At 48.4% G+C, this 21,493-nt stretch overlaps 1 protein-coding gene across 7 annotated transcripts in view; it reads left to right on the top strand.

Annotated features, from left to right (window-relative positions):
- The window catches only part of LOC140735816 (uncharacterized), a 160,174-nt gene that overhangs the window by 28,122 nt on the left and 110,559 nt on the right, over nucleotides 1–21,493 (top strand). For all 7 annotated transcript variants that reach the window (XM_073061328.1, XM_073061325.1, XM_073061323.1 and 4 more), the window contains exon 2: nucleotides 12,817–12,883. The gene's annotated coding sequence lies outside the window, so the exon portion shown is untranslated. The remainder of the gene's footprint in view (nucleotides 1–12,816; nucleotides 12,884–21,493) is intronic.

The following is a 21,493-nucleotide window of genomic DNA, read 5'->3' on the forward strand; positions in this document are numbered from 1 at the left end:
TATCACCCATCCCTCAGTGCCAGCATTTATCACCCATCCCACAGTGCCAGCATTTATCACCCATCCCTCAGTGTCAGCATTTATCACCCATCCCTCAGTGCCAGCATTTATCACCCATCCCTCAGTGTCAGCATTTATCACCCATCCCTCAGTGCCAGCATTTATCACTCATCCCTCAGTGCCAGCATTTATCACCCATCCCTCAGTGCCAGCATTTATCACTCATCCCTCAGTGCCAGCATTTATCACTCATCCCTCAGTGCCAGCATTTATCACCCATCCCTCAGTGTCAGCATTTATCACCCATCCCTCAGTGCCAGCATTTATCACCCATCCCTCAGTGTCAGCATTTATCACCCATCCCTCAGTGCCAGCATTTATCACTCATCCCTCAGTGCCAGCATTTATCACCCATCCCTCAGTGCCAGCATTTATCACCCATCCCTCAGTGTCAGCATTTATCACTCATCCCTCAGTGCCAGCACTTATCACCCATCCCTCAGTGCCAGCATTTATCACTCATCCCTCAGTGCCAGCATTTATCACCCATCCCTCAGTGTCAGCATTTATCACCCATCCCTCAGTGTCAGCATTTATCACCCATCCCTCAGTGCCAGCACTTATCACTCATCCCTCAGTGCCAGCATTTATCACCCATCCCTCAGTGTCAGCATTTATCACTCATCCCTCAGTGCCAGCATTTATCACCCATCCCTCAGTGTCAGCATTTATCACTCATCCCTCAGTGCCAGCATTTATCACCCATCCCTCAGTGTCAGCATTTATCACCCATCCCTCAGTGCCAGCATTTATCACTCATCCCTCAGTGCCAGCATTTATCACCCATCCCTCAGTGTCAGCATTTATCACCCATCCCTCAGTGTCAGCATTTATCACCCATCCCTCAGTGTCAGCATTTATCACCCATCCCTCAGTGCCAGCACTTATCACTCATCCCTCAGTGCCAGCATTTATCACACATCCCTCAGTGCCAGCATTTATCACCCATCCCTCAGTGCCAGCATTTATCACCCATCCCACAGTGTCAGCATTTATCACTCATCCCTCAGTGTCAGCATTTATCACCCATCCCACAGTGTCAGCATTTATCACCCATCCCACAGTGTCAGCATTTATCACTCATCCCTCAGTGCCAGCATTTATCACCCATCCCTCAGTGCCAGCATTTATCACCCATCCCACAGTGCCAGCACTTATCACTCATCCCTCAGTGCCAGCATTTATCACTCATCCCTCAGTGCCAGCATTTATCACCCATCCCACAGTGTCAGCATTTATCACCCATCCCACAGTGCCAGCACTTATCACTCATCCCTCAGTGCCAGCATTTATCACACATCCCTCAGTGCCAGCATTTATCACCCATCCCACAGTGTCAGCATTTATCACTCATCCCTCAGTGCCAGCATTTATCACCCATCCCACAGTGCCAGCATTTATCACCCATCCCACAGTGTCAGCATTTATCACTCATCCCACAGTGCCAGCATTTATCACTCATCCCTCAGTGCCAGCACTTATCACCCATCCCTCAGTGCCAGCATTTATCACCCATCCCACAGTGCCAGCATTTATCACCCATCCCTCAGTGTCAGCATTTATCACCCATCCCACAGTGTCAGCATTTATCACTCATCCCACAGTGCCAGCATTTATCACCCATCCCACAGTGCCAGCATTTATCACTCATCCCTCAGTGCCAGCATTTATCACCCATCCCACAGTGTCAGCATTTATCGCCCATCCCTCAGTGCCAGCATTTATCACTCATCCCTCAGTGCCAGCACTTATCACACATCCCACAGTGCCAGCATTTATCACCCATCCCTCAGTGCCAGCATTTATCACCCATCCCTCAGTGCCAGCATTTATCACCCATCCCACAGTGTCAGCATTTATCACTCATCCCACAGTGCCAGCATTTATCACCCATCCCACAGTGCCAGCATTTATCACTCATCCCTCAGTGCCAGCATTTATCACCCATCCCACAGTGTCAGCATTTATCGCCCATCCCTCAGTGCCAGCATTTATCACTCATCCCTCAGTGCCAGCACTTATCACACATCCCACAGTGCCAGCATTTATCACCCATCCCTCAGTGCCAGCATTTATCACCCATCCCTCAGTGCCAGCATTTATCACCCATCCCACAGTGTCAGCATTTATCACCCATCCCACAGTGTCAGCATTTATCACTCATCCCTCAGTGCCAGCATTTATCACCCATCCCTCAGTGCCAGCACTTATCACCCATCCCTCAGTGCCAGCATTTATCACCCATCCCACAGTGCCAGCATTTATCACACATCCCACAGTGCCAGCATTTATCACCCATCCCTCAGTGTCAGCATTTATCACACATCCCTCAGTGTCAGCATTTATCACCCATCCCTCAGTGCCAGCATTTATCACACATCCCACAGTGCCAGCATTTATCACCCATCCCTCAGTGTCAGCATTTATCACCCATCCCTCAGTGCCAGCATTTATCACCCATCCCACAGTGTCAGCATTTATCACCCATCCCTCAGTGTCAGCATTTATCACCCATCCCACAGTGTCAGCATTTATCACCCATCCCTCAGTGTCAGCATTTATCACTCATCCCTCAGTGTCAGCATTTATCACCCATCCCTCAGTGCCAGCATTTATCACCCATTCCTCAGTGCCAGCATTTATCACACATTCCACAGTGCCAGCATTTATCACTCATCCCTCAGTGCCAGCATTTATCACCCATCCCTCAGTGCCAGCATTTATCACCCATCCCACAGTGCCAGCATTTATCACCCATCCCTCAGTGCCAGCATTTATCACTCATCCCTCAGTGCCAGCATTTATCACCCATCCCTCAGTGTCAGCATTTATCACCCATCCCTCAGTGCCAGCATTTATCACACATTCCTCAGTGTCAGCATTTATCACCCATCCCTCAGTGCCAGCATTTATCTCTCATCCCTCAGTGCCAGCATTTATCACCCATCCCTCAGTGCCAGCATTTATCACTCATCCCTCAGTGCCAGCATTTATCACCCATCCCACAGTGTCAGCATTTATCACCCATCCCTCAGTGCCAGCATTTATCACACATTCCTCAGTGTCAGCATTTATCACCCATCCCTCAGTGCCAGCATTTATCACTCATCCCTCAGTGCCAGCATTTATCACTAATCCCTCAGTGCCAGCATTTATCACACATCCCACAGTGCCAGCACTTATCGCCCATCCCTCAGGTACAAGGATAGGAAAGGTTTAGAGGGATACGGATAGGAAAGGTTTAGAGGGATACGGACAGGTACACAGATAGGAAAGGTTTACAGGGATACGGACAGGTACATGGATAGGAAAGGTTTAGAGGGATACGGATAGGAAAGGTTTAGAGGGATACGGACAGGTACACAGATAGGAAAGGTTTACAGGGATACGGACAGGTACATGGATAGGAAAGGTTTAGAGGCATATGGAATGGTACACGGATAGGAAATGTTTAGAGGGATACGGACAGGTACACGGATAGGAAAAGTTTAGAGGGATCTGGACAGGTACACGGATAGGAAAGGTTTAGAGGGATACGGTCAGGTACATGGATAGGAAAGGTTTAGAGGGATATGGAATGGTACACGGATAGGAAAGGTTTTGAGGGATACGGAGAGGTACACGGATAGGAAAGGTTCAGAGGGATACAGGGAGGTACACGGATAGGAAAGGTTTAGAGGGATACGGACAGGTACACGGATAGGAAAACTTTAGAGGGATAAGGACAGGTACACGGATAGGAAAGGTTCAGAGGGATACGGACAGGTACACGGATAGGAAAGGTTCAGAGGGATACGGACAGGTACACGGATAGGAAAGGTTTAGAGGGATACGGACAGGTGCACGGATAGGAAAGGTTTAGAGGGATATGGACAGGTACACGGATAGGAAAGGTTTAGAGGGATACGGACAGGTACACGGATAGGAAAGGTTTAGAGGGATATGGACAGGTACACGGATAGGAAAGGTTTAGAGGGATACGGACAGGTACACGGATAGGAAAGGTTTAGAGGGATACGGACAGGTACACGGATAGGAAAGGTTTAGAGGGATACGGACAGGTACACGGATAGGAAAGGTTTAGAGGGATACGGACAGGTACACGGATAGGAAAGGTTTAGAGGTATACGGACTGGTACACTGTCGGCTTGGACGGGTTGCGCCGAACAGTCTGTTTCCGTGCTGTGCGACTGATATACCAAACTACCGGGGACTTTGCTTGTAATCTGCTGCTGATTTAACTCCGTGTGTGTGGTGTCACTTGCCTGTAGTAGAGGGATGGCGAAGAATATAACCAGACACAAAATTCCGTTCTCAAGACCAGGTCATGGCTTCTGTAGAGAATCGCGAGGAACCAGCAGCACAATAATCCGCCAGTTTAATTTTAATGAAGATCAGGTTTTATTTCAATGTTTTGCAAACTGTGCGCATGTTCTCCGACTCCCACGGCAGGGTTTGAACTCGCAATCCCTGGATCGGCTGACAGTGGTTATTAATTCCTGGTGAAACGGAATACTGTACTCCCCTGCATCTCATTTGCGATACGGTGGCAGACGGGAGGCAGGGGAACGGCAGCAGCGTTGTACAGTTAACGCCGTTTGATCACTGTTGGAAAGCAAAAAAAAAGCGGTGTGTGGTTTATGCTTCTGAGAACTGGACTAGCACGGAACGGCCCTTCGGCCCTTCGTGTCGTGCCGAGCTAGTAAATAAACACCTAACTAAACTAAGCCTTCTGCGTGTTCACATCCCCCCATTCTCTGCACCCTTATGTGCCTGAACTGTATGACATCCTGACCTGTGACCCTCGATCTGCGAACCCCTGATCTTCTACCACGTGACTTTTGATACCCTCACGTTTGTCACCATTTGACCTGTGGCTCTCTCCGACCGGTGACTACCGTGACCAGTGGCTACCCTGACCTGTGACACCCTTGAATTCTTACACTCATCACTTGTGACCCCCTGATCTGTGATCTCTTGAGCCCCAGCAGTATCCGTTCCCATAACCACCTACTGGGTCACACCGTCTGAGGACAAACTCGGGACTACCAGTTGTCACGGGGCAGTAAGTGTACCGGGTACTGGTGAGGCCATCCCTGGAGACCAGTACATAGTCCTGGCCCCGCTTTTAAAGGAAAGGCATCAGTAAACTGGAAGGATGGAGGGGTGAGTTACCAGGCTGTTGCGAGGTCGCCAGGGACAGGTTGGGACTTAGGGCATAGGAGATTGAGGGGTGACCTTACAGATGTGTCTAAAATCATGAGCGGCATAGACAGGGTGAAAACTCACAGTCTTTATCCTGGGTTGGCAAGTCAAGTACCAGAGGGCACAGTTTTAAGGCAAGAGGGGGATAACTAATAAGGACCAGAGTGGCAACTTTTTCACCCAGAGAGTGTTCAATGTACGGAACGAGCTGCCAGAAGAAGTGGTTGAAACGGATACATTAGTGGCATTTAAAAGCCACATGGACTGGTACATTGATAGGAAAGGTTTAGACTCACAGAAAACATAGAAATCTACAGCACGTTACAGACCCTTCTGCCCACAATGCTGTGCCAACCACGTAACCTACTCTAGAAACTGCCTGGAATTTCCTTAACGGATAGCCCTTCATTTTCTGAGCTCCATGTACCTATCTAAGAATCCCTTCAAAGACCCTATTGTATTCACCTCTACCACCTTCACTGGTAATGCATTCCATGCACCCACCACTCTCTCTGTGAAAATCTTACCTCTGGCATCCCTCTGTACCTACTTCCAAGCACCTTAAAACTATGCCCTCTCGTGTTAGTCATTTCAACCCTAGGAAAAAGCCTCTGACTATCCACACTACCAATGCCTCTCATCATCTGAGACACCTCTATCAGGTCACCTCTCATCCTCCGTTGCTCCAAGGAGAAAAGGCCAAGTTCACTGAGCCTATTCTGATAAGGCATGCTCTCCAATCCAGGCAACATCCTTGTAAATCTCCTCTGCACTCTCTCTATAGTATTTACATCCTTCCTGTAGTGAGGTGACCAGAACTGAACACAGTACTCCAAGTGGGTCTGACCATGGACTTATACAGCTATAACATTACCTCTTGGCTCTTGAACTCAATCCCATGGTTGATGAATGCCAACACACCATACACCTTCTTAACAACACTGTCAACCTGCGCAGCAGCTTTGAGTGTCCTATAGACATGAACTCCAAGATCTCTCAGATCCTCCACACAGCCAAGAGTCTTACCACACACACTCTTGTCTTTGTGTCTTCAAATTTGACCTACTGAAATGAACCACTTCACACTTATCTGGGTTGGACGCCATCTGCCACTTCTTAGCCCAGTTCTGTTTATTTATCGATGTCACTCTGTAACCTCTGACAATCCTCCAGACTATCCACAAGACCCCCAACTTTTGTGTCATCAACACATTTGCTAACCCACCCTTCTACCTCTTCATCCAAGTCATTTATAAAAATCACAAAGAGGAGGGATCCCAGAACAGATTCCTGTGGAACACCACTGGTCACCAACCTCCATGCAGAAAACAAACCATCTACAACAACCCTTTGCCTTCTGTGGGCAAGCCAATTCTGGATCCCATGCCTCATTACTTTCTGAATGAGCCTCACATGGGGAACCTTATCAAATACCTTTTTGAAATCCACGTACACTACAACCACTGCTCCACCTTAATCAATGTTTGTTACACCCTCAGAGAATTCAGTCAGGCTCGTGAGGCATGTCCTGTCCTTGACAAAGTTGAGTTGACTATCCCTAAGCAGATTATATCTTTCTAAATGCTCATAAATCCTACCTCTCAGGATCTTCTCCAACAACTTGTCCACCACTGAAGTAAGACTCACTGGTCTATACTTTCTGGTGGTATTTCTGCTCCCTTTCTTGAACGAAGGAACAACTTCTGCAACATTCCAATCCTCTGAAACTTCTCCCGTCCTTACTGATCATTGCCAGAGGCTCAGCCATCTCCTTCCTCATTTCCCACAGTAGCCTGCGGTATATCTCGCCCAGTCCTAGTGACTTATCTAACTTAATACCTTTCAAAAGCTCCATCACATCCTCTTAATGTCTATACACTCAAGCGTTTCAGTCTGCCCACAATTGCCAAGGTTCTTTTCACTGGTGAATACTAAAGCAAAATATCATTAAGCATCTCTGCTACCTCCTCCGACTCTGTGCACATGTTTCCACTCTCACTCCTGATTCGTCCTATTCTCACACGACTTATCCGCTTGCTCTTTACATACTTGTAGAATGCCTTGGGGTTTTCCTTAATCCTGCTTGCCAAGGCCTTCTCATGATCCCTTCTGGCTCTCCTAATTCTATTCTTAAACTCCTTTCTAACAATCTTGTAATTTTCTAGAGCTCTATCAGTACCTATTTTCTTGAACCGTTCATAAGTTTTTCTTTTCTTCTTAACTAGATTTTCTACATCCTTTGTACACCATGGTTCTTTTACCCTAACATCCTTTCCCTGCCTCAATGGAACATAATAATGCAGAACTCCATACAAGTGTTCCCTGAAGTGCCTGAACATTTATACACAGGCGAAATGTTCCCCGAACATTTGCCACATTTCTGCCGTGCATTTCTGAGAACATCTGCTCCCAATTTATGCTCCCAAGTTCCTGCCTAAGAGCGTCATATTTCCCCCGACCCCAATTAAATGGTTTCCCAAATTGTCTGCTCCTATCCCTCCCCAGCGCTAGGGTAAAGGAGATAGAGTTGTGGTCACTACCTTCAAAATGTTCTCCCACTGAGAGGTCTGACACCTGACCAGATTCATTTCCCGATACCTGATCAAGTATGGCCTCTCCTCTATCGGCTATTGCGTCAGGAAACCTTCCTGGACACACCTAACAAACTCCACCCCATGCTCTAAGAAGATGCCGGTCAATATTAGGAAAGTTAAAATCACCCATCACAACAACCCTATTATTATTGCACCATTCCAGAATCTGCCTCCCTGTCTGCTCCTCAGTGTCTCTGTTACTATTGGGGAGGGGAGGGGTGTCTATAAAAATACACCCTGTAGAGTTATTGCCTCCTTCCTGTTTCTGACTTCCACCTACAATGAGTCAGTAGCCATCTCCCCATGGCTCCCTCCGTTTCTGCAGCCGTGATACTATCCCTGATAAGCAGTGCCACACCCCTCCCCTTTTGCCACCCTCACTGTCCTTTATGAAACATCTGTAGCCCGGCACACTCCGCAGCCTTTCCTGCCTCTGGGTCATCCAAGTTCACAACATCATAGGCCACCACAACTTTACGGACATTGGCCAAACACGAGCAAATGGGACTAGCTTGGATGGACATCTTAGTCAGCATAGAATAGCGGGGCTGAAGGGATTATTTCCGTATTGTGAGAAGTTGGCCGACTGTCCGCTGGAGATCCCACAACACACTGGACACAACAACAGTTCGCCAGAGGTCACTTCACACCCGTACCGGGGACGCTCACGTCCTTACTACCGCAGACGGATCACACCAGCCATCGTCCAGCACTGATTCCCAGAGTTTCTCGGCTCAGCTACCAACGGAGAAATCAGAGGGTCGGACACTTCCAATTTCGCCTGTGAAGAAATCCTCTGTAATTCCGAACATCACTCCCCCCACCCCCCAGGATGTGTGCGCCAATGAGTTCCAGATGCTGGGCTCTCCGAAACCACACACTGGCCGCAAGGCGCCACAGACAGGAATGGGGGCGGCCTCTGCGATGTCAGAGCGTGAGAGGCCGGGGGAGATCATCTGAGACAGAGCGGGGGAGGGTCGGTACAGGAAAGTGATGGGACTGTGTAGAGCAGTGGTTCCCAACCTTTTTTTGGCCATGCCCCACCTAATCACCTCTAAAATCCTGATGCCCCCTGTGGTGATACATAATTCTTATTATTCAAAAAGTGAACTCCTATTCACCTGGAGGAAGCCTAAGAGACCATTAACTTGGTGTAAACAAGCTTCCAAAGAACATGGCATTCATGAAAGAGAAAAATAAAAGAACCAAAGGACTGTTAAAGTTCTGAGGAAGAAATTACTAAGAAATTGTAAAAAAAAGAACATTGAGTGATATTAAAATAATAATAATAATAAATAAATAAAACAATGCCGATTCGTTTCTACAGCAAAGACAGATACACCGTTTAAAAGAGAGGACGCAATGTACACACCTTCACACCACCAAGAACCGAAAGCTACTGCAAAAAGCAGCATTGGCGCGACCTCGTACGAGTTTCTTACGCGTTTGGACATGTTCATTCGTTCCTTCCTACATCAGTCAATTCATTAATTTAATTATGAAAGCCATTTGATGGTTGTAATGATGGTGATACACTATATATACAGTACATACGCAATTACACATGTACATACACACAAGTATTTTTATGTATGCATACTGTATATACACATATGTATTAACTCGCACACACACTCATACTCACACAGACTTACTAGAAAAAATTCACCGTTAATAACTCATTCTCGAATTGCCCCCCTTAAAAATCAAATTACCCCCCTGTGGGGCGTATGCCCCACGTTGGGAACCACTGGTGTAGAGTGAGCTTCATCCTATATCTGGCCTGGAAATGTGAGATGGGACTGTGGAAGGACCTTCACCCTTCACCTGACCCCGGGAGTGTGTGAGGGAATGGTGTAGAGGGAGCGTCACTCTGTGTCTGACCCCGGGAGTGTGTGATAGGACGGTGTAGAGGGAGTTTCACTCTGTGTCTGACTCCGGGAGTGTGTGATGGGACGGTGTAGAGGGAGCTTCACTCTGTGTCTGACCCCGGGAGTGTGTGATGGGACGGTGCGGAGGGAGTTTCACCCTGTGTCTGACCCCGGGAGTGTGTTATGGGACGGTGTGGAGGGAGTTTCACTCTGTGTCTGACCCCGGGAGTGTGTGATTGGACAGTGTGAAAGCAATTTCACCCTGTGTCTGACCCCGGGAGTGTGTGATGGGACAGTGTAGAGGAAGTTTCACCCTGTGTCTGACCCCGGGAGTGTGTGATGGGACGGTGTGGAGGGAGATTCACTCTGTGTCTGACCCTGGGAGTGTGTGATGGGACGGTATGGAGGGAGTTTCACTCTGTGTCTGACCCCGGGAGTGTGTGATGGGACGGTGTAGAGGGAGCTTCACTCTGTGTCTGACCCCAGGAGTGTGTGATAGGACAGTGTAGAGGGAGCTTCACTCTGTGTCTGACCCCGGGAGTGTGTGATGGGACAGTGTCGAGGGAGTTTCACTCTGTGTCTGACCCTGGGAGTGTGTGATGGGACGGTGTGGAGGGAGTTTCACACTGTGTCTGACCCCGGGAGTGTGTGATGGGACGGTGTGGAGGGAGCTTCACGTTGATTCAGATCCCGCGAGGGTGTGATGGGACGATGCTTAGGAGGAGCTTCACTCTAATCCCAGAAGTGTGTAATCGGACAATGTCGAGGCAGTTTCACTTTTGCACAATTTATTTTTATTGTCGAGGGTGTTTCGACTTGGGAGTGTGTGTTAGGACAGTTTAGAGGGGGCTTCACCCTGTGTCTGACCCCGGGAGTGTGTGATGGGACAGTGTGGAGGGAGCTTCACCCTGTGTCTGACCCCGGGAGTGTTTGATGGGACGGTTTTGAGGGGGCTTAACGCTGTGTCTGACCCCGGGAGTGTGTAATGGGACGGTTTAGAGGGGGCTTAATGCTGTGTCTGACCCCGGGAGTGTGTGATGGGACGGTTTAGAGGAGGCTTAATGCTGTGTCTGACCCCGGGAGTGTGTGATGGGACGGCTTAGAGGGGGCTTAATGCTGTGTCTGACCCCGGGAGTGTGTGATAGGACGGTTTAGAGGGGGCTTAACGCTGTGTCTGACCCCGGGAGTGTGTGTTAGGACAGTTTAGAGGGGGCTTCACCCTGTGTCTGACCCCGGGAGTGTGTGATGGGACAGTGTGGATGGAGCTTCACCCTGTGTCTGACCTCGGGAGTGTGTGCTGGGACAGTGTGGAGGGAGTTTCACCCTGTGTCTGACCCCGGGAGTGTGTGATGGGACGGTGTAGAGGGAGTTTCACTCTGTGTCTGACCCCGGGAGTGTGTGATGGGACGGTTTAGAGGGAGCTTAATGCTGTGATGTGCCAGTGTCCAAAAACCGTGTGATGTTGGACAGGAGTGAGCTGTGGCCGCCATTCTTCGATTTGCGCTGCCCTCAGTTCGCTCCGACAATGGTGTCCTTTCCTTCCTCTAGAATGATTACCCGAACTCTGTAGTCCTGGATTCCACTCACCAACCACCGCCCTCTCTGAGCTAAACTCTATATACCTCCTGGTATAGTTCCTGTCATGTCGGGTGGCATCCCACGTGACCATCCCCGCTCACTCATTCCGCCCCGTTCCACCCACGAGCTCGCTGCCCCCGCAATTGCACCCTCTTTCGGGTGTTACAGCCCAGAGTCAGAGTGTTACAGGCCCTTCGGCCCACTCTGTCCGTGCTGACGTTTTTGTTCATCTACTTTCGCCCACATTTAGGACCGTATCCTTCTACACCTTGCCTATTTAACTGTCTAAATGCTCTTAAATTTTGTGACTATCTGATTCCACCATCTCCTCTGGCAGCCTTCAGGATATTCAAGATATCAACCATTCTCTGTGTTTAGAAAAATTGCCCCTCTGATCCCCTTTAAGTCTCCCTCCTCCCACCTGTGTATGTGTCTTCTTGTTTGTTATACCTCCACCGATAGAAAAAGACACCGACTATCTGATCTGTTTATGCCTCTCATCATCTGCCCCCATCGAGGACATTTTCAAAAGACGATATTTCAAGAAGGCGGCATCCATCATTTAGGAACCTCCCCATTTGGGACGTGCTTTCTTCTCATTACTCCGACCAGGGAGCCTCCTGGAATCTGAAGACCCAAAGTCAATGTTTTAGGTGGAACGCAGCAGGCCAGGCAGCATCTATAGTCGACGTTTCAGGCCAAGTCCTGACGAAGGGTCTCGGCCCGAAACGTCGACAGCGCTTCTCCCTACAGATGCTGCCTGGCCTGCTGTGTTCCACCAGCATTTTGTGCGTGTTGCTTGAATTTCCAGCATCTGCAGATTTCCTCGTGTTTGCGTCAATGTTTTAGGGACAGCATCTCCCCCTTCGCCATCACATCTCTGAACAGTCTACGAACCCATCAACGTAACCTTACACTATTCCCCTTTGCGCCATGTATTTTTATTGTAGCGTGCTAACTCTTTGTCTTGTACCTATCAACAAATTCCACGTGATAATAATTCTATCAGGTCATCCTCACCCCCTTCGCTCCACAGAAACCAGTTTATCCAAACTCTTCCCATAACTTCTGATTTATGGTGGGAACAGCCGGTTCTGTTGTTATGTCAACAAAAAAACAAACAAACTACTGGAGAATCTCAACGGGTTCGGTAACAGAAGGAGGGAGATGAACAGTTGACGTTCATACAATCGGGTCTTTGCAGCTACAATAGGGTCTTTTAAGAGTCGCTTAGATAGATGCATGGACCTTAGAAAAACAGAGGGCTATGCCAATTCTAGGAAATCTCTAGAGTAGGTTACATGGCCGGCACAACATTGTGGGCCGAAGGGCCTGTAATGTGCTGTACGTTTGGGATCCAGAAGAAGCATTCGACCCGAAATATCGACTGTCTGTTTCTCTCCACAGATGCTATCTGACCTGCTGAGTCCTGCATCTATTTGTTTTTTGCTGCAGATTTAGGCATCTGGTTTTCCTGTCGTAATTTTCCTCAATATTTCCCTCCATAGATGCTGTCCAACCCGCTGAGTGTTTCCACGTCCACTGGCTTGGTTCCGCTGTCTAGCTTTGTGCAGGGTAGGTATGGCTGTGCCATGGTTGTGTGAAGATTCGTATAATAGGTAACGCAGACCCTGAAAGTGTCCATTGTCATAAATACTCCTCTGGTCATCCTTTCCCCTGTCTGGCCACCCAGTGACTTAAACGGGCGGCCCCAGAAACCCGGGTTCGGGGGGGCGGGGGTGTGTGTGTGTGTGTGTGCATTATCAGATAAGGAACATTCACAAAGCAGTATAAATCATACACAAGAAGGAACACAATCAGAACACAAAAAGACCATTGTAGAGTAGGTAATTGTGTTTCTGTACTGAGGTAGTAAATGGGGTTGTTCCGCTTGGTTCAAGGACCGATGGTTGAAGGGAAGTAGCTGCTCTTGAACCTGGTGGTGTGGGAATTCAGCTTCTGTGCCTCGTGCCTGATGGGAGCTGTGCGAAGATGGGACGGCCCGGATGGTGGGGATTTCGATGATGGATGGTAGATACAGTGGGGAGATATGTGTCCGCATAGCTCACTACTACCTGTGAGTTTTTGTACCTGCTGTACCACACCATGATGCAACACTTTCAACAGCATCTCTGTGAAAGTTCATTAGAGTTTGCACGTTCTCCCTGTGATTGCATGGGTGCTCCGATTCTCCCCCACGTCCCAATGACGTGTGGGGTCAGTTGGCAAATTGGCTGCTGTAATTTTACCCCCACTCCCGGCGAGTGGGTGAGAGGTACAATCCAGGAGGAGTTGGTGGGGATGTGGATGAAATAAATCACAGGGATTTGGGGTTTGCAGGTACAACAGGTTATTAAGAAGGCAAATGGAATGTTGGCCTTCATTGCTAGAGGGATTGAATTCAAGAGCAGGGAGGTCATGCTGCAACTATACAGGGTACTGCTGAGGCCGCACCTGGAGAACTGTGTGCAGTTCTGGTCTCCATACTTGAGGAAGGATATACTGGCTTTGGAGGCGATGCAGAGGAGGTTCACCCGATTGATTCCAGAGATGAAGAGGTTAACCTATGAGGAGAGATTAAGTTGCCTGGGACTATACTGTCTGGAATTCAGAAGAATGAGAGGGGATCTTATAGAAACATACAGAATTTTGAAAGGGATAGATAAGACAGAAATAGGAAAGTTGTTTCCATTGGTGGGAGAGACTAGAACTAAGGGACATTGCCTCAAGATTCAGGGGAGAAGATTTACGACGGAGATGAGGAAAAACTGTTTTTCCCAGAGAGTGGTGAATCTGTGCAATTCTCAGCCCAGGGAAGCAGTTGAGGCTTCTTCACTAAATATATTTAAGATACAGTTAGATAGATTTTTACATAGTCGGGGAATTAAGGGTTGTGGGGAAAAGGAGCTGAGTTTATGGACAGATCAGCCATGATCTTATAGAATGGCTCGATGGGCCGGATGGCCTACTCCTGCTCCTATTTCTTATGTTCTTATGAAATAAGGAGAGTGAGTGTGGGACTGGGCAGATTGTTCCTCCAGAATAACACACACAAAATGTGGGAGGAACTCAGCAAGTTAGACAGTATCCATGGAGGGGAATAACAGTCATTCCTCTGGGATGGACGTAGATACAAGGGCCATGTGGCTTCTGCCTGCACGCTGCTAAGAAATGGTGCAATCTGCTGCTAATGTCCAGAGGCAGAAGGAGGGGCAGTAGGTGGCGGGCTTGCCAACAACACCCATCTGAATGAGTGGTCGAGGAGTCGAGAACTACAGGGCACAGGTTTAAGGTGAGAGGGCAGAGATTTAAAAGGAACCTGGGGGGCAACTGCTTCACCCAGAGGGTGGTCAGAGCATGGAACGAGCTGCCAGAAGTGGCACATTAACAACATTTTAGAGAACACTTAAGTACATGGATAGGAGAGGTATGGGCCAAATTCCGGTAAGCGGGACTAGCTTTGCTGGAGCATCTGGGCCAGCATGGAGATGTAGGGCCGAAATGCTTGTGTGACTCAATAATTCTGTTTAATTCCTCTGCAGTTTCGTAATCCAAGTCCGACATTTGCTCTCGTCAGCCTTTCGCATATTCATGGACATCCTGCATTCCACTTTATCTTTCTCGTTAGCACACTCTCAGGGTCTGTCTTCCGTTTTCTTTATCAGTTTCCTGGCCATCCTTTGCCGAGTTCTAAATAAAAGTACCAATACTCCACTCTACTCTCTCTTGGAAACCTTATCACTCTTTACTTTAAGTTTAATATAATTTTAAACTTGTTCTGTAATCCCTAATTGGGCCATATCTCCTGTTGCGTCTTTGACCCTTGAAGGAATGTGGATTAACTGCAAACCACGAGCTGTTTCTTTAAACGCTCCACATTTTTCTATCAGCACGCCCTGTTGTTCTAGTTTCCTTTGTTTAGATGAAAAGTCCTGGTTTCAGATTGAACTATGACACGGTTTAGTTTAATGGAATATTATGGCCAATATTTTATCAGTGTCTTGCTGCAAGATTAATTAACGTTTCCCATGATACTCAGCTAGCACTGTTCCAGCTCATCGTCAGACTGAATGTAAACATTTCAGAAAATCCTCCACTGCAGAGTTCACACGGAACTATTTGTGCAATTGTGTGCACACTAAAGCCCTATGTTTGCTGAGTTTGGTGAGGCACACTTGAGGGAGATGTGGTGTCCTCTCTGTCCCAGCCCCATCAGCTAGCTCAGACCATTGGGTACAGTTCTTCACCCAAGGGTCCACCCCTCAGCCAACAACTCTGGGACCAGGAAAAAGTCACTGTTCATGCGATCTTGCTGTGCATTGGCCGCCAGTTTGGTTCCCCAGGTTACATCAGAAATGGTTGCCCCGCCTTGCCGGCTGGTGTGGGGCTCAGTGGATGGATGCGTCTAATTTTGGGGAGAGGGCGGTGGGTTGGGGTGGGGGCAAGGGATGATTGGGCTGAGGTGCTGGGTTCTGAAGAGAGGGAAATCTTGGTCTGATGTTCCACTGACCCTCCATGACGGGCACCTTCAACATTGGTTAGGGAGTGTGTGGAGGTGTATTAACCCCCATAGAAGCATCCCCTACGTCAACGATACATTCCCATCAACACCCATCCCCTCACAGTCTGGCACAGTTTTCATATTCCGATCCCTTGTAATCTGGCACAGTTTTCCTATTTTGATACCACCCAGTTTGTCGCAGGTCCATATTTCGATTCCTCACAGTTTGGCACATTTTCCTTACTCTGATCTCTTGCAGTCTGGCAAAATTTCCATATTTTGATCCATTGCAATCTGGTACAGTTTCCAGATTCTGATCCCTCACTGTCTGGCAAAGTTTCCTTACTCTGATCCATTGCAGTCTGGCACAGTTTTCAAATTCCAATTTATCACAGTCCAGCACAGTTTCCTTATTCTGATCACTCACATTCGGCAAAGTTTCCTTCCTCGGATCCCTTGCAGTCTGGCACAGTTTCAATATTCTGATCCTTTGCAGTCTGGTACAGTTTTCAGATTCCGATTCCTCACAGTCTGGCACACTTTCCTTACTCTGATCCCTTGGAGTCTGGTGTCATTTCCGTGTCCCAATCCCTTGCAGTCTGGTACAGTTTCCTTACTCTGATCCCTACAGTCTGGTACAGTTTCCTTACTCTCATCTGTTGCATTCCAGTAAAGTTTCCTTAATCTGACCCCTTGCAGTCTAGCTCAGTTTCCTTATTCTGATATCTCTCAGTCCGGCACAGTTTTCATATTCCAGTTCCTCACAGCCATCACAGTTGTCATATTCTGAGCCATTGCAGTCTGGCGCAGTTTCCATATTCCAATCCCTGACAGTCTGGCAAAATTCCCTTATTCCAATCCCTCGCAGTCTGGTACAAATTTCATATTCCGATTCCTCACTGTCTGGCACAGTTCCCATATTCCAATTCATACAGTCTGACACATTTTCTATACTCCAGTCCCTAAAAATCTGGCAAGATTCCTTACTCTGATCCTTCGCTGTCTTGCAAAGTTACCCATCGCAGTCTGACACCATTTCCATATTCTGATCACTTACAGTCTGGTACCATTTCCTTATTCCTATTCCTCGCAGTCATCACAGTTTTCGTATTCTGATCTGTCGCAGTCTTCTACAGTTTCCATATTCCAATCCCTGCAGTCTGCCACAGTTTCCTCATTCCAATCCATTGCAGACTGGCACAGCTTCCTTACTCTGATCCTTCACATTCCGACAAAATTTATTTCCTCTGATCCCTCACAGTCTGGCACTGTTTCAGTATTCCAGTCCTTTGCAGTCTGGCAGTTTTCTTATTCAGGTCCCTCACAATCTGGCACAGTTTTCATATTCCGATTCCTCCCAGTCTGGCACAGTTTCTATATTCCGATTCCTCCCAGTCTGGCACAGTTTCTATATTCTGATCCCCGATAATCTGGCAAGATTCCTTACTCTGATCCCTCACTGTCTGGCAAAGTTTCCTTACTCCTATCCCTCACAGTCTGGCACAGTTTTCACATTCTGAGCAGTCTGTCAGAGTTTCCTTACTCCGATCACTTCCAGTCTGGCACAGTTTCCATATTCAGATCCCTCATAGTCTGGGACAATTTCCATATTCCGATCCCTGACTGTCTGGCACAGTTTCTATATTCCAATCCCTGATCACCTGGGAAGATTCCTTACTCTGATCGTTCAGTTTCTATGATGCCTGCAGTCTGGCAGTTTCCTTACTGTGATCCCTCACAGTCTGGCAGTTTCCTTACTCCGATCCCTCACAGTCTGGCACAGTTTCAGTATTCCAGTCCTTTGCAGTCTGGCAGTTTCCTTACTCTGATCCCTCACAGTCTGGCAGTTTCCTTACTCTGATCCCTCACAGTCTGGTGCAGTTTCAGTATTCCAGTCCTTTGCAGTCTGGCAGTTTCCTTACTCTGATCCCTCACAGTCTGGTGCAGTTTCCTACTCTGATCCCTCACAGTCTGGCAAAGTTTCCTTCCTCCGATCCCTTGCAGTCTGGTACAGTTTTGGTATTCTCATCCTTTTCAGTCAGGCATAGTTTCCTTATTGTGTTTCCTTGCAGTTTCCTCACAGTCATCACGGATTTCATATTCTGAGCCGTCACAGTCCAGCAGTTTTCCTATTCCGATCCCTTGCCGTCTGGCACAGTTTCGATATACCGATCCCTTGCCATCTGGCACAGTTTTCCTATTCCGATCCCTTGCCGTCTGGCACAGTTTTCCTATTCCGATCCCTTGCCTTCTGGCACAGTTTGTATATTCCGATCCCTTGCCGTCTGGCACAGTTTTCCTATTCCGATCCATTGCCATCTGGCACAGTTTCGATATTCCAATCCCTTGCCGTCTGGCACAGTTTCCTTATTCGATCGCTTGCCGTCAGGCCAAGTTTCGATATTCCAATCCCTTGCCGTCTGGCACAGTTTCCTTATTCGATCCCTTGCTGTCTGGCACAGTTTCGATATTCCGATCCCTTGCCATCTGGCACAGTTTCCTTATTCGATCCCTTGCCGTCTGGCACAGTTTTCCTATTCCGATCCCTTGCCGTCTGGCACAGTTTTCCTATTTCGATCCCTTGCCGTCTGGCACAGTTTCCTTATTCGATCCCTTGCCGTCTGGCCAAGTTTCGAAATTCCGATCCCTTGTCATCTGGCCAAGTTTCGATATTCCGAACCCTTGCCGTCTGGCACAGTTTTCCTATTCCGATCCCTTGCCTTCTGGCACAGTTTCGATATTCCGATCCCTTGCCGTCTGGCACAGTTTTCCTATTCCGATCCATTGCCGTCTGGCACAGTTTCGATATTCCGATCCCTTGCCGTCTGGCACACTTTCCTTATTTGATCCCTTGCCGTCTGGCCAAGTTTCGATATTCCGATCCCTTGCTGTCTGGCACAGTTTTCCTATTCCAATCCCTTGCCGTCTGGCAAAGTTTCCTTATTCGATCCCTTGCCGTCTGGCACAGTTTTCCTATTCCAAACCCTTGCCGTGTGGCACAGTTTCCTTATTCGATCCCTTGCCGTCTGGCACAGTTTTCCTATTCCGATCCCTTGCCGTCTGGCACAGTTTCCTTATTCGATCCCTTGCCATCTGGCACAGTTTCGATATTCCGATCCCTTGCAATCTGGCAGAGTTTCCTTATTCGATCCCTTGCCGTCTGGCACAGTTTCCTTATTCGATCCCTTGCCGTCTGGCACAGTTTTGCTATTCCGATCCCTTGCCGTCTGGCACAGTTTCCTTATTCGATCCCTTGCCATCTGGCACAGTTTCGATATTCCGATCCATTGCCATCTGGCACAGTTTCCTTATTCGATCCCTTGCCGTCTGGCACAGTTTCCTTATGCGATCCCTTGCCGTCTGGCACAGTATTCCTATTCCGATCCCTTGCCGTCTGGCACAGTTTTCCTATACCAATTCCTTGCCATCTGGCACAGTTTCGATATTCCGATCCCTTGCCGTCTGGCACAGTTTCCTTATTCGATCCCTTGCAGTCTGGCACAGTTTCGATATTCCGATCCCTTGCCATCTGGCACAGTTTTCCTATTCTGATCCCTTGCCATCTGGCACAGTTTTGCTATTCCGATCCCTTGCCGTCTGGCACAGTTTCCTTATTCGATCCCTTGCCATCTGGCACAGTTTCGATATTCCGATCCATTGCCATCTGGCACAGTTTCCTTATTCGATCCCTTGCCGTCTGGCACAGTTTCCTTATGCGATCCCTTGCCGTCTGGCACAGTTTTCCTATTCCGATCCCTTGCCGTCTGGCACAGTTTTCCTATACCAATTCCTTGCCATCTGGCACAGTTTCGATATTCCGATCCCTTGCCGTCTGGCACAGTTTCCTTATTCGATCCCTTGCAGTCTGGCACAGTTTCGATATTCCGATCCCCTGCCATCTGGCACAGTTTTCCTATTCTGATCCCTTGCCATCTGGCACAGTTTTCCAATTCCGATCCCTTGCCGTCTGGCACAGTTTCCTTATTCGAACCCTTGCCATCTGGCACAGATTTCCTATTCCGATCCCTTGCTGTCTGGCACAGTTTCGATATTCCGACCCCTTGCCGTCTGGCACAGTTTCCTTATTCGATCCCTTGCCATCTAGCACAGTTTCGATATTCCGATCCCTTGCCATCTGGCACAGTTTCCTTATTCGATCCCTTGCCGTCTGGCACAGTTTTCCTATTCCGATCCCTTGCCGTCTGGCACAGTTTTCCTATTTCGATCCCTTGCCGTCTGGCACAGTTTCCTTATTCGATCCCTTGCCGTCTGGCCAAGTTTCGATATTCCGATCCCTTGTCGTCTGGCCAAGTTTCGATATTCCGATCCCTTGCCGTCTGGCACAGTTTTCCTATTCCGATCCCTTGCCTTCTGGCACAGTTTCGAAATTCCGATCCCTTGCCGTCTGGCACAGTTTTCCTATTCCGATCCATTGCCGTCTGGCACAGTTTTGATATTCCGATCCCTTGCCGTCTGGCACAGTTTCCTTATTTGATCCCTTGCCGTCTGGCCAAGTTTCGATATTCCGATCCCTTGCTGTCTGGCACAGTTTTCCTATTCCAATCCCTTGCCGTCTGGCAAAGTTTCCTTATTCGATCCCTTGCCATCTGGCACAGTTTTCCTATTCCAAACCCTTGCCGTGTGGCACAGTTTCCTTATTCGATCCCTTGCCGTCTGGCACAGTTTTCCTATTCCGATACCTTGCCGACTGGCACAGTTTCCTTATTCGATCCCTTGCCGTCTGGCACAGTTTTCCTATTCCAATCCCTTGCCGTCTGGCACAGTTTTCCTATTCCAATCCCTTGCCGTCTGGCAAAGTTTCCTTATTCGATCCCTTGCCGTCTGGCACAGTTTTCCTATTCCAATCCCTTGCTGTCTGGCACAGTTTCCTTATTCGATCCCTTGCCGCCTGGCACAGTTTTCCTATTCCGATCCCTTGCCGTCTGGCACAGTTTCCTTATTCGATCCCTTGCCATCTGGCACAGTTTCGATATTCCGATCCCTTGCCATCTGGCACAGTTTCCTTATGCGATCCCTTGCCGTCAGGCCCAGTTTTGATATTCCGATCCCTTGCCGTCTGGCACAGTTTTCCTATTCCGATCCCTTGCCGTCTGGCACAGATTTCCTATTCCGATCCCTTGCCGTATGGCACAGTTTCCTTATTCGATCCCTTGCTGTCTGGCACAGTTTCGATATTCCGATCCCTTGCTGTCTGGCACAGTTTTGATATTCCGATCCCTTGCCGTCTGGCACAGTTTTCCTATTCCGATCCCTTGCCGTCTGGCACAGTTTTCCTATTCCGATCCCTTGCCGTCTGGCACAGTTTCAATATTCCGATCCCTTGCCGTCTGGCACAGTTTTCCTATGCTGATCCCTTGCCGTCTGGCAGAGTTTTCCTATTCCGATCCCTTGCTGTCTGGCACAGTTTCGATATTCCGATCCCTTGTCGTCTGGCCAAGTTTCGATATTCCGATCCCTTGCCGTCTGGCACAGTTTTCCTATTCCGATCCCTTGCCGTCTGGCACAGTTTCCTTATTCGATCCCTTGCTGTCTGGCACAGTTTTGATATTCCGATCCCTTGCCGTCTGGCACAGTTTTCCTATTCCGATCCCTTGCCGTCTGGCACAGTTTTCCTATTCCGATCCCTTGCCGTCTGGCACAGTTTCAATATTCCGATCCCTTGC

The sequence above is a fragment of the Hemitrygon akajei genome, chromosome 11 (genome assembly GCF_048418815.1).
Source record: "Hemitrygon akajei chromosome 11, sHemAka1.3, whole genome shotgun sequence".
NCBI classification, from domain to species: domain Eukaryota; kingdom Metazoa; phylum Chordata; class Chondrichthyes; order Myliobatiformes; family Dasyatidae; genus Hemitrygon; species Hemitrygon akajei.